Source organism: Canis aureus, chromosome 15 (assembly GCF_053574225.1).
Source record: "Canis aureus isolate CA01 chromosome 15, VMU_Caureus_v.1.0, whole genome shotgun sequence".
NCBI classification, from domain to species: domain Eukaryota; kingdom Metazoa; phylum Chordata; class Mammalia; order Carnivora; family Canidae; genus Canis; species Canis aureus.
This window is the reverse complement of record NC_135625.1, coordinates 49,610,953-49,624,640: the sequence shown is the minus strand read 5'-3', so window position 1 is coordinate 49,624,640 and position 13,688 is coordinate 49,610,953. Positions and strand designations below refer to the sequence as shown.

The 13,688-nt window shown below is 46.7% G+C and overlaps 1 long non-coding RNA gene across 1 annotated transcript; it reads right to left on the bottom strand.

Annotated features, from left to right (window-relative positions):
• Positions 1-4,154: 4,154 nt before the first annotated feature.
• On the bottom strand, positions 4,155-5,128 carry LOC144284034 (uncharacterized). Its single transcript, XR_013352510.1, has 3 exons — positions 5,028-5,128; positions 4,817-4,935; positions 4,155-4,518 (listed from the first exon to the last, which is right to left on the bottom strand). It is a non-coding gene; the product is annotated as an uncharacterized LOC144284034 (long non-coding RNA).
• Between the last annotated feature and the right edge of the window lie 8,560 nt (positions 5,129-13,688).

Below are 13,688 nucleotides of genomic sequence, written 5' to 3'. Positions count from 1 at the left end.
ATTTCCTCTATGTGCACTGAGCTCCACATCACATGCTATTACAGCTTTTGCTTTCATCATCAAATGGGATTTTAAAAACCTGCTGAGGAATAAGCAGGTCCGTTCTGCTACCCCTGGGTCTGCCCACACCTGTGTACTTTGTTCCTTTCTGGAATTAAAAGCCCATCTTCTGTTAGCAATCCCTTTCTACTTAGAAAACTTCCCCTCGCCATTTTTTAAAGGTGGATTTGGCTTTCCTGTGTCTGACTGTGCCTTATTTCCCCTTCATTCTTGGAGTATGTTTTCTATGGGCAGAGAACTGGCAGTGGACTTTTTTTTTTTTTTTTTAATCAGTGCTTGGAAAGTTGCTGATTCCTTCTGGCTCCAGCAGTTTGAGAGGGGAACTCTGCTCCCGCGGGAAGTGGTGTCCACCTGTAGGCAATGTGTCATTTCTCTCTGGTCACTCTCAAGGTGTTCTTTTGTCTTGGACTCCAAGGATGTAAATGTTAGCTCTTCTGTGGTTGTCCCAGGAGGCCTCAGCTCTGTTCATTTCATTTCCATTTCTGTCTGTTGTCCAGGTGGGGTAAATTCTATTGATGTTTAAATCAGGTTCTCTGAGTCAATCCTCTGTTATCTCTGCCCTATAACTGAGCCCATCTAGGGGGTGCTGGTTGGTTTGGGGGAGAGGTAATTGTATTTTTCAGTTACATATTTGCCATTTGTTTTTTTCATTCTAACGTTTTTTCATTCTGAGATTTTGGATCAACTTTTTGGATGTCGTATTAAGAGACTGAATCCTAGTTCATGTTTTGTTTTTGTTAGTGAACAGTTTCCCTGTTGTGGTGCATGCTGCCCAGGGCCCAGGGAGTGGGTATGTTCACCTTCCCACTGCCAACCCCCCAACATGAGGAGGGTGAAGGGGGAAAGCCGAGTGTCAATGGCCCTGCCCCCACCACTTCCTGCCTCTCACTGAAGCAGGTGCAGGCGCAGGGTCAGGCTCATGTACCCTGCTGAGCCACTCTCACAGGGACTCAGAGTCTGATGCCAACTTTCCTGGGCAGGGTGTAGGGCGGACGAGCAACCTCCCTGCTGAAACCATGGCCAGGGCTGGTTCTGTTTTGTTTTGTTTTTAAATTCACAAGAGACACAGAGACACAGAGAGGCAGAGACCTAGGCAGAGGGACAAGTAGGCTCCCTGCGGGGATCCTGATGTGGGACTAGATCCCAGGACCCCGGGATGACGCCCTGAGCCAAAGGCAGATGCTCAACCACTGAGCCACCCAGGTGCCCTAGGTTCTGTTCTTTTTTTGACTGGAGCAGCACAGGCATTGCTAAAAAAGTTGTATTGTTCGGCCACCCTCTTCCAGGTCATTGGCCGGGGGACCAGGCTTTCCTTGGTGCTGTGTTGGTCTCTGCCTTTGGGGATTCCAGGTGCGGGAGCTGCAGCATCCTGTGTGCGGTCTATGGGTAGGGGCAGGAGAACCCAGGGATCGCCCTGCCCTGTCTTTCATTCCTCAGCTCTGGAGGTCCCGAGACAGTCCACTTTCCTCCTCCTGCCTTTCAGTCTCCTGTGCTTGTTTGCTGTGTGTTAGTGGGAAGGGGGGAGCCTGGGAGCTACGCGGCTGCTCCATCCCGATGGGAACTGTCAACAACATCCCTGAGATTGGCGCTCACTATTACACATATAGGCTTATTCTTTCAGTTTAAAAACCAGTGGCAGTCTGTTCTATAAACACAGGGTTTTGTTTGTTTGTTTTTTGGTCTTTTTCCTATTCGTAGAGGTTTGCTTCCATTCCCCCCAGTTATTTCCTTTTGTGAACAAGGATAGAATGAATATGCTAGTAACAGGTGTCCTAAATGCATGCAAAGACTTTCTTGGGAGGGACACAGGGAGTAGAATTACTGGTCAGTAATTTCCCCTTCTTCTCTGTCCATCTCTTTACTTGGTGGCTTTGTGATTGCCTCTACTCAGTCCCAGTGGCCCTGATCAGAGGAAGTTTTATATCAGTGCTCTAATTCCTATTCTTGGTGGGGGGTGTCAGGGATCTTATATATCCAGCCACTGAGCCCAGGGGAAGCCTAGCCCAGATTCTGATGAGCAGGAAATGTCAAATCCCTCCGGCTCCCTGCACAGGTAAGGAATCTGTGACATTTTAAAAATCACTTGGTCACGGGAAGGGACCACGCCCACCCAAGTCCTTGGTGTAAAGCACTGAGCCTGTGAACGCCCCACCTGCAGCCATGCTTCCCACTTTAGTTCCTTGATAGAGACTGAGCTCCCAGCTGCCTTTGCTTAGAGACCAGCAAGATGGTACTTTTGGCCTTAATTAAAGCTCCTATCTCTCGTTTGCTTCTGGTCCACAGAGGTGTATATTTTGCTTAAAACTAGCTATGTCTCTTCCCTTTTCTCTGTTTATGTTTTATCTATTGTTGCCATGTTAGAAACAGAGGATGGGTTTGGGAGAGGAGACTCAAAGCATGAAGTTACAGAGCTCTCCTCCCCGCAAATACCCAACCTATCCCTCTCGTGTGTGATTCTCTTCTTTGCTCCCAGCGTGGTCACGACTCTGCCTGCTGGTCAGTTCCTAACTGTGCCAAACTTTCATACTTTTTGGTCCCTCATACATATTGTTCCCTCAGTCTCAACCTAAACTTAAGTCAGAGATCTTCTTTTTTTATATATATTTTATTTATTCATTAGAGACATAGAGAGACAAAGATACAGGCAGAGGGAGAAGCAGGTTCCCTGCAGAGAGCCCAATGTGGGACTTGATCCGAGGACCCCGGAATCACGACCTGAGCCAAAGGCAGATGCCCAACCACTGAGCCACCCAAACACTCCGAGATCTTTTTTGACTACATCTAAATTAGGTAACTACCTATTACATCCAATATAAGGTCCTTGTTGTTTCTTTCTCATCCCTTCTGTTGACTTGTATCACTTGTTGCTGTTTAAATGTGTCATCCACTATGAAAGGAGCTTCATGATGGCAAGGGACATACCTCTCGACATCATTACGTCCTTAGAGCCTCACATGGGCCTGGCACATAATATGCACTCAATATATATTTCCTGCACAAATGCTGAGTGGGCTACCCTGGGCCATTACAAATCCATTACAATAATTTGTCTTTAATCATCATTAGTAGTAATTTTGATTGAAATGTGCTCCACGCACAGTGTTATTTTCAAATTTGTTCATGTGCAAAGTAAAGGCGGAAACATTAAGAATTAATGCTCCAAACCTGAATGCTTTAGATTGTGAAGTCACGAAACTTTATATAATGTTTCTCTCCCTTTTCCATTTTATGTCTGCTTTTCAGATTCTCAAGGCCATCAATGTTCTTTTCCTCTCCCTTTTTCTTCTACTAAAAAAAAAAATCCATTCTAAAGCTCTCTCAGTTGTTACACGTGACTGTGACAAAGACAGTAAAAGAACTTCTCCCTGAAGAACTGGGGGCGGCGCTGCATCTCTGACCACGTGCGAGACAGGACACATGGGAGGGATTACACATGTTCCCAAGAGGGACGACACTGGTTCATGTACCTGCTGAACACGTTTGCCACATCTTGTGGCTCCCACCCATGCAACTTCACTGCAGACAGGGAAACAGGGTGAAACAAAGGGATACTGAGGTCACCAAAGTGATAATTACTGTTTTCTTTAGGACTGGCCAGGGTAGCAATAAAAAAAATTGCTTGCTTGTGGGGCACCTGGGTACTCAGTCTAAGCATCTGACTTCGGCTCAGGTCATGATCCCAGGATCCTGGAGTCAGGCTCCCTGCTCAGCGGGTATCTGCTTCTCCTTCTCCCTCTGACCCTCCTCCCCCCTGCTTGTGCTCTTTCCCTCCCTCTCCCTCATTCTCTCAAATAAATACATAAAATCTTTTAAAAATTGCTTGCTCCTTTAAGACTTCATGCTGTCCTTATTGGGTTATTCAAAATGCCAGTGCAGAAGAGCAAAAATTGTATGGTGTCAACATCCAACTAGTGTGCTTTCATTTAACCCCTTATAATTTCTAGGAGCTTTAGTTCCATCCCAAGTATACACAGGGTAATTTAACAATGATCACTCACATCCTACTCATTTACTTGCCTTTAAAATACATGCATATTGTCTTGAAAGGTGAAGTTCCATTAAATACACTGTATTTGGTGACATTTCAAGTTTATTTTGTCTATTGTCGGGGACAGTGCTGCTGGAGACAGTGGCCCACCACTGCACCTTAAAGCGATGGCTCCATGTCCGTCGTGCCACACAGAAAGGGCCTGGGTAGCTGGGAGGACAGGCACCACCGAGCTCCATTCCATCCATAATGCTCTCTCTCCCAATCAGGGTCTGCAGCCCTGACATCACTCACAGAGACAGTCGTGCTGCTGGCTTTCCCGTGTCCTCCACAGTGAGGAGCACAGGGTATTATGGAATTCACTGGACGGTTAGTCTCAGAAAACCTGAGACACAAATGTACAGCCAACTGTCTCCTGAGTGCTTGCTTTTGAACTTTTGGAACATGAGAAAATGGTATTGAAGCTGAATCTGCAAGTACAAATGGAGAGTGAAATTGGTTCTCCAGAGTCCAAATAGCACACTCTTCCTTCCTGCTAAGAACTAGTGGCTATTGAGCCATTCCTGCCTATTAACCGTGAGATAAAGTCCCAGCTCTGTAGCCAAGCATTCAGCCACCCAACCTGCCCTTTCTCCACATAATCATTTTTCTAGAATAAGATTGACCTGCCTGGTTTACCAAGACAGGCTGGGAGAAGTCTCTACCTGTCCCCCACCTCAACTTAAACGGTGCCCATGGCTTTGTCATAACCAGAACCACTTTCCTTACTTTTCAAAATCCTCCTCAATCCTCAAGGTAAAGCCCAAGTGCTGCTCCTCCAAGCGACCCTCTTGACCCCCACAGGACATGCTCATCTCCTGCTCCCTGACATGGACAGCTTGGACGGTCTGCACCACAATATGACAGCAAACACACATGCTGATGGATATGTACCAAAAAGTGGCTCGATTAAACAGGGAGAATCCCAGATTAGATTTACCATTCCTCTCCTAGGAGCTCTCCCCCAGTGTCACCAGTATGCAGTTGTTTCCTTGCTGGGCACACAGAGATGACAATTCCTAACCCTCTACCATCGGTTCCTACCACATGACTAATTCCTGCCAGTGAAATTGCAACAGAGGTGAAGACGCCCCTCTATGAGGGCACAAGAGCCCCATGCATATGTAACCCTCCAACTTCCTGTCCCCAAGCAGTGGCGGCCTGGAAGCTACACATTAAAATGACAGAGCAGCAAAGTGAAAGTGGCTGAGTCTCTGAGTCATCGTGTGGCTCACAGAAGACCTTGAAGGAATTTAGAAAACCTCTATTGCTAAACTCCTTTTTTAGCAATAATTTGCAACCATAGTACTGCCTCAGGCTCTGGTCCTGCATCAGCCATTAACTAGATAACTTGGACCAGCCTTTGATCAAGTAACCCCAAATCCCTACTGCACAGCATTCCCTGTGTAGCCCCATATTTTCCTTATCTACTCTCCCAGGAAAGAACACACAGATTGCTCTCAGCTTCCCATCATCACAAACAATGCTGTCATGGGCACCTTTGTGGGTTTGGAAACAAGAGTCTTTATGACAAGAAGGATGGGATTTCCAATTGGTGGGATCACTTCTGGGGTGTTTGGTCTACATCGTGAATGCACTTAATGCCATTGAGTGGTACTTTTAGATTTTAAAATGGTGAATTTTGTGTTATATGTGAGGTGACTGATATGCTAAGTTACTTGACAATAATTTTTTCTCTTAAGGACTTGTTTTTTTTGTACTAGTGATTTGCTTAGTTAACTCCCTCCCTGTAACGAACCCAAAAGTAAACCAGCCCAGATTTTGCCAAATTAGGAAGGTTCCATCTAATGAAGCTTTTAGAATATAATTCAAAAATCATTAACCGGATTAGGAGTCTAGCAAGATTCCACCAATATCAAAAGAAAGTACAATGACTTTAATAAATGAAATAATTCACTTATTTTCTTGAAAAGTATATATGATGTAGAGCAGCTTTTTATGTCTCTGCACTGAAATATTCCAGTTTTTCCAATGAGTAGAGTGGCAATTACTTTAAGATAAACAGATTCTTTCATCTGAAGTCATAAGTGACCTATATATGTTGACCACCAACATCATATTTTGATATAAATTTCTGGGGAATTCACATACTGGAGTCAATAGAACTGTCTGCCCTGAGTATGCATGTCATACTGGGGAACCAGGTATGCATCTGGGTTTTCAAAAAGAGGGGGAATAGGACGATTGCCAGGGTGGATGAAGGAAGCTGTGGCAAATGTGGGAAGCAGCATGCCTGAAACACAGAGTCAGGGAGAGGGAAAGCGTGAGGGAAAGTCAGGAGAAATATGTGAGCTGGCATATATAAGGGGCAGAGAAAGAGGGTAGATGAAGAAAAATAAGTTCAAAAAAATTGGCACTACTCAATGTCACTTTGCTGAATTTAACTGGCATGGTTTCCACATCTAATTAAAATAGTAAAACCTAGAGAATGGACTTTGTCATATGAATATTTTATAGAATTTTACAAATAATAATTTGGTACACTGAGTTAAGTATACACAATCAATTAAAAAGGCACCTATATATTTTCAGGAGTGCCACATAATCAGACCAATGCAGCTGAATTATGACTGGGGATTTTATTAGTCAAGGAAAAAGGCAGTAGGGAGGTATTCATTTAATCACAGCTGCATGGTTTATTTAAGGCAGAGAAATGGAACAGATCATCATTTTCCAAAATTTCTTATTATATCCTCTGTGCAAATGTCAAGACAATTCACACGGCCTTACTGTGGAGTAGATGAAGTAGTGGTGGTACACTTGCCAGAGCAAACACATACTGATTCCTTTTGCAGAGCATTCCCAGCAGCTTCTGAACACATTCTGAAAACAGTGGTGCAGAGCTGAGCACACTCTACCCCAGGCCGACTCCAGACCCTAGCACACATATCAGGGACTATAGTCCCGCAGCCCCGTGTGCCTGGGACTTGCTTCTTACTTTGTCAAGATTGATCAATGCTATTGCAAAAGAGCTACCAATTCAAATTGTCTTTTTTTTTTTTAAATCAGTTGTTTGGAATGATCCCTTTCATACACAGAGCATCAATCTATCATACTTAAGCTATCAATAATTATCTGAAACAATCCTCTTTGGCTGCGCATCGACTGAGAGGTGAACTCACTGCTCTCGTTCTTCACGTGCAACATGAGTGCGTTGGGCTGCATCCCTTCAGAGGCCTCTTCTAGTTACAACTGTCATGTGATTTCATAATATGATAAAGTTACACTAAGGCTGTGGTTGTTAGGTAGTACCTCTTGATGAGTCTTAGCTCAGGGTTCCCCACAGAAATAGACTCTAAATCGAGGCTTACTGTGCACAAGTAGTCTGGGTGGAAGATGATGCTGGAAACACCATAAGCATGTGTCCGCCCTATTCCTCAAGAAACAGACTCCATGTTGGTGATAAACATGAGAGGAGAACATGCAGAAGATGTCCCGGAAGCCACCAGACCATCATGTGTGTCTGTTCCTGGTGAAGAAATGAGGGAGAGAAGCATGGAGGTGTTCAGGGTCTAAGGACATCCTTCAGGGAGCCCTTGACTGAAGGCTGGCCATCAGTGAGGCCCCACGTCTCCAAGAGCAGTCACCATCCCCATGGCAGTCCTTATGGGCTGGGAGGAGGTGGCATGAACGACCACGCAAGTGCCAGGCTGGATTCCAAAGCATGGCTCAGGGGCCTTGCTCCCTGTAGCTGGAGGTCAGCCAGGGCTTTCTCGTGGCTGTGGCATGAGACAGAAGCAAAGGATGCACTTAGTCTAGTTGCCAGCACAGGGAACTCCAGAACACAGGATAGAACATGTACCTCAAAGTTATCTTATCCTAGGTCGTGGGCTGGATATTTATCTGCAAGTCCCCAGCAGGCACATGGACCCCATGGCATATCCAGCCTGCTACACACCCAGAGTGCAGCCAACACAGGTACTTGCAGGTGGAAGGTAGGGACAGAAATGGCCAATGAGATATAGGCAGGGCACCAATGGAGCCGGCTGCCATTGCTACATGGATGTGGCAAAGGAGATCTGCCTGGCCTCACCCTGGATCCCCAACTCCAGCATCAAGGCCACTTAGAATAACCTTCTAAAGACAGCACAGTGGTAGCCCCTGTGGCCCAGTGGTTTAGTACCTCCTTCGCCCCGGGGTGTGATCCTGGAGACCCGTGATCGAGTCCCAGGTCAGGCTCCCTGCCTGTATCTCTGCCTCTCTCTCTCTCTCTCTGTCTGTCATGAATAAATGAATAAAATCTTAAAAAAAAAAAAAAGCACAGACAGGATTTGTTACGTGTGGCAGTTTTAACAAAGTGAAAATACCGTGGATTTCACATTCCCCCAGCCGCTGACTTTTCCAACGAGATATAGACACCTTGGGATAACCCTCTTTCTTTGCAGCTAAGGGATTGCATTTATTCTGATCAGTGCCTACTGCAAGATTTTAATTGCCTCTTTTCCTTTCTTTATGAAGTGCATTGAGAAGACTATTTAAAAGTTAAAATAACAGGGGTGCCTGGGTGGCTCAGTGGGTGAGCGTCTGCCTTCGGCTCAGGTCGTGATCCCGGGGTCCTGGGATCGAGTCCTGCATTGGGCTCCCTGCAGGGAGCCTACTTCTCTCTCTGCCTGTGTCTCTGCCTCTCTCTCTACGTCTCTCATGAATAAATAAATAATCTTTGAAAAAGTTAAAATAACAGGACTATCAATTGGGAAGACCCAATACAACTGGATGAGAAAACAAGGTACAGGACAGTTCAGTCTCCACGGGGAGCAGAGCCAGCATCACAGGAAGCCCAGGGAGCCCCAAGAGCCAGTGTGGGGCACACTCTAGGCACAGGGCATGGGTACAAAGACATGAGTCTTCCACTGAAGAACCGATTCTGGACAGCAGCGTGTTTACAACAGCTTCTAATTGATAGTCATTATTTGCCAAAAGCAATCTTGGACTACTTCACAGTTAGCCTAGGTTTATATAATCAACTGGTTTTTAATAAATGGCTGATGGTGCCAAAGCAATTAAATGACAAGTTTGGCTGGATGGATTTGCAAACATAAGACATACCTGCAGATGTAGCAATATCAGGCAGAGAGCTTTCAAACTATGTGCCTAGAGTTGCCGGAAATGTTCTCACGATATTATTGAATTTAGGAGTATTCCAGAACTGTCCTAGATGCCAGAGTGACAAATATGTGCTTGGGATGAATGTTCTGTAGAATGTTCTGTAGAAATATCAGCTCCATAGAATGCCCACTGAGAGTTCAGTAGGTGCCCAATAAATATTAATGAATGTTAAAACTAAATTAATCATGGAAATGGTGGCTGTTCACCATAGGAGAAGCTTCATTACCCCGAATGCATTTCTTTCAGTCGTGCTCCCAGACTGATGAGAATGATCTACACAGTAAGTTCACTTCACCCTTCCCTCAGATCCAGGGCTGACGGTGAGACAGCCAGCATTTTAGTCACACGTTAAAAATGTCCCTGGCTTTTGTTCCCGCCTCCTTCTACTGTAAACTCTGGATGTGAATCTGCATCAAATGCAATTAAACTAATACTACCCTACTTTTCCGAGAGATATTACTATAGATATGAATTTTAATCAATAGAAATATAAAGCACAAACTGTAACTTTTTTGTTGTCATCATTCTGCCGCCTTCTTACTGTAGTGTGAAGAGTGGACAGTTGAAAGACTGTGCGAGATCAGAAAACTTTCAATCTTACTATCAGAAATGAGCAATTGTCATTCTAAGCCTTTTGTTTTTTTTTTAAGATTCTACTTATTTATTCATGAGAGACACACACAGAGAGGCAAAAACCCAGGCAGAGGGAAAAGCCGGCTCCTCGCAGGGAGCCCAATGTGGGACTCGATTCCGGGACCCCGGGATCACAACCTGACCCAAAGCCAGACGTTCAATTGCTGAGCCACCCAGGTGCCCCAGCAATAACCATTATAATCTGATGGACCAACTCACAGCACTGGTGGCCCAACAGTGACATTACAGCTTCTTCTTCAGAGCAAGTTAGCAGAAACCTGAGTGTCAGTCCCAGGTTAGACCTTCCTCCCTCAGATATCAGGTGTCAGCACTTGTGTGTTTTTACATCCCTAAAGTCATAAAAAGAGCAAAATATGCAATTGTTAAACACAGAAACAGTAGCTGAATGGAGCCCACAGGTGCTACTGAGTTTAACTTTGCCAAACCTACATCATGTTTGACCTGATTTCCTCGTTCCTGGGAGGAAGGAAGCTGGAAAGCACGACCGAATTGTTCAGCTTTCACTTTTGAGAACTCCTCTATCACACTAACCTGGGTAGTCAGTGGTCGCATTATCTACCCCTCAGATTAGTCATTAAAAAATCGGGATGTGAATTGGGGACCCTACCCTTCCGCCATCTTGCCAGGGAGGGTATTATACTGAGTGAAATAAGTCAATCGGAGAAGGACAAACATTATGTGGTCTCATTTGTTTGGGGAATATAAAAAATAGTGAAAGGGAATAAAGGGGAAAGGAGAAAAAATGAGTGGGAAATATCAGTGAGGGTGACAGCACATGAGAGACTCCTAACTCTGGGAAATGAACTAGGAGTGGTGGAAGGGGAGGTGGGTGGGGGGATGGGGTGACTGGGTGGCGGGCACTGAGGGGGGGCACTTGACGGGATGAGCACGGAGTGATATGCTATATGTTGGCAAATTGAACTCCAATAAAAAAAAAAAGAAAAAAAATCGGGATGTGGGTTACAGCAGACTGCTTCTGGAATGACTCCCACCAATCCCACTGGGAGTGCGATGTTTATTGCAAAATGGTGGGATGTTTTGTGACAGTGCAGGCTGCAGCTATTCCACAACACAAGAGCCTAATAAACTCGATTATTTAGCTAAAGGGATTTCTGAGCCGTGCAGAAGGTACCACCAGGGTTTTCTTGATACTCACAGTATCATATGAGAGGAGAGAGATAAACTGAGGGAATAATTATTACACAAGAAGGAAACAGGAAAACCAGGACCAAAAAAAAAAAACAACAGACTTCTGGTTTCAGCGGCAACATGTAAAGAGCGTAAAAGCCATTGTTCCCAGCCTCACAGCAAGAAACACCTGAACACACTGAAAATCAATGACGCTTCTTGGGCCCAGAAGAGAGCTGAGCACAGCCAGCACGCAGCTGCCGGGGATCTGCAGAGAAGGGGGGGATCTGCTGACGCGGAGCAGGAACCCTGGACACACAAACAGGGAGGAACACATCCAGGGTAACTCTGATGAACAGCTAGAGGCCGAGAGTGGAGGAGCATGAGGAGTCGAAACTCCTAGGGGCTTACTCTCAGGATGCTCACACTTGTGGATTCCACATCCAGAAAAGATGGAGTTGACAACAGTGTCTGTGAGCTGCTAAGACGTGTTCCCAATGTTCCAGGCTGTGAATGACACCTGCCATCTGGTGAATGCCGGCTCCTGTGCTAAGCACCTTCCACCACCACTACTTTGGGGTTTCAGCATCTGTACCCGGAACTTGGCACTATAATGCCTACCTCAGAGCTTTAAAATAAATAAGGAAGAATCTTCCCAAAGATGTGTGCTAGAAAGTGCAAGGCCATGACTTAGGCAGCATCTGCCTTCACTACCAGGCTCTGTCCACTGCAGCACACACAGAGGCCCAAAACGCGCTTTCACATTCCTACAACATGACTGTCCTGAGCTGCTCTTGAAACTTCTCCCAGGGGCAAAACCCAGGAAAGAGGATAAGGGGCTTTACAAAGTGGACATCATTCCTGTTTGGATTTGGAGATACTGAAGAAACAAGGACCATCAGCCTGGGAGCAAAATCTTTTAACTTTTAAAGGGGGCACCACCTGGGGCTGTACTTTGATTAAGAACCCAGCGTAACTTGGTGGATCAGGTGAAAAGACATGAACAGAAAGTTCACAGGGGAAGACAAAGACATGGCCAACATGCACATGAGAAAATGCTCCGCGTCACTGGCCATCAGGGAAATACAAATCAAAACCACAATGAGATACCACCTCACACCAGTGAGAATGGGGAACATTAACAAGGCAGGAAACCACAAATGTCGGAGAGGATGTGGAGAAAGGGGAACCCTCCTGCACTTGGTGGGAATGTGAACTGGTGCAGCCACTCTGGAAAATGTGTGGAGGTTCCTCAAAGAGTTAAAAATAGACCTGCCCTAGGACCCAGCAATTGCACTGCTGGGGATTTACCCCAAAGATACAGATGCAATGAAACGCCGGGACACCTGCACCCCGATGTTTCTAGCAGCAATGTCCACAATAGCCACACTGTGGAAGGAGCCTTGGTGTCCATCGAAAGATGATGGATAAAGAAGATGTGGTTTATGGAATATTACTCAGCCATTAGGAATGCCAAATACCCACCATTTGCTTCGATGTGGATGGAACTGGAGGGTATTATGCTGAGTAAAGTAAGTCAGTCGGAGAAGGACAAACATTATATGGTGTCATTTGTTTGAGGAATTTAAAAAATAGTGAAAGGGAATAAAGGGGAAAGGGAGAAAATGAGTGGGAAATATCAGAGAGGGTGACAGCACATGAGAGACACCTAACTCAGAGACGAACAAGGGGTGGTAGAAAGGGAGGTGGGCGGGGGGTGGGGGTGACTGAGTGAGGGGCACCGAGGGGGGCACTTGACAGGATGAGCACTGGGTGATGCGCTATATGTTGGCAAATTGAACTCCATTAAAAAAATAAATAAAAATAAAGAAAAAATTTGGAACATGTGTGAAACATTCAGTAAATGTTCATTATTTCTTTGTTAAAAAAAAGAAAAAAGAACCCAGCGTGATGGGAAGAGTAAGTGCACGTGCTCACGGGACGCCAACTGCTACCCTCACTTTGGGGATGATAAAACTGAAGTTGCGTGTATGTGTGTGGACAAACAAACTGAATTATGCAGATTTTCCATCCAGACTATTCCCACTGAAACACCTCTATCTGGATAAGCCTAGACAACACACGGTTTGGCTCCGCAACGCAGCCGTGTTCCCCTGTGCTCCCGGGCGGCTATCAGACTCGGGATGCTAAGATGTTGCAATGCGGTCTCCGAGGAGCGGTGGCTCTTGCTGGATCCGTCTTCCTTAGTTCCCAGGGGTCAGGTTTCCACCTCTATCCCAAAGCTGCCTGATTCGGTCACGACTTCGTAGGCGCCAAAGGAAAAGAGCGCAGGAGCGGGAGACGGAAAGAGACAGGAGCGGGCCGCAGCGCGCGCGGAGAGGCGTGGACGCGCGGGCCGCCCCCCACCCCCACCCGCACCCGCACCCCCACCCCCACCCCCCGCCCCGGCCGGCTTCCAGCGGCCCCGGGCGGGGCTGCAGCCGCTGGGGCCCGAGCCCGGCAGCCTGCGTCCGAGCGGTGGCGCCCGGCGGAGCCTCGCGTGCCACCTCCCGACCATCCCGGGAAGACTGGGCGGCGCGAGCGGGCGCCGGCCCTCCGAGGTGCGGGGTGCGCCCGGGGCCGGCTGCAGCCGGAGCGAGCGGGGGGCGCCACCCCGAGGTGCCCGCCGCGAGGCTCCGCCGGGGGCCGCGCTCCTGCCGTCCCACCGCGGGACGCGTACCTCGGCGCCCGT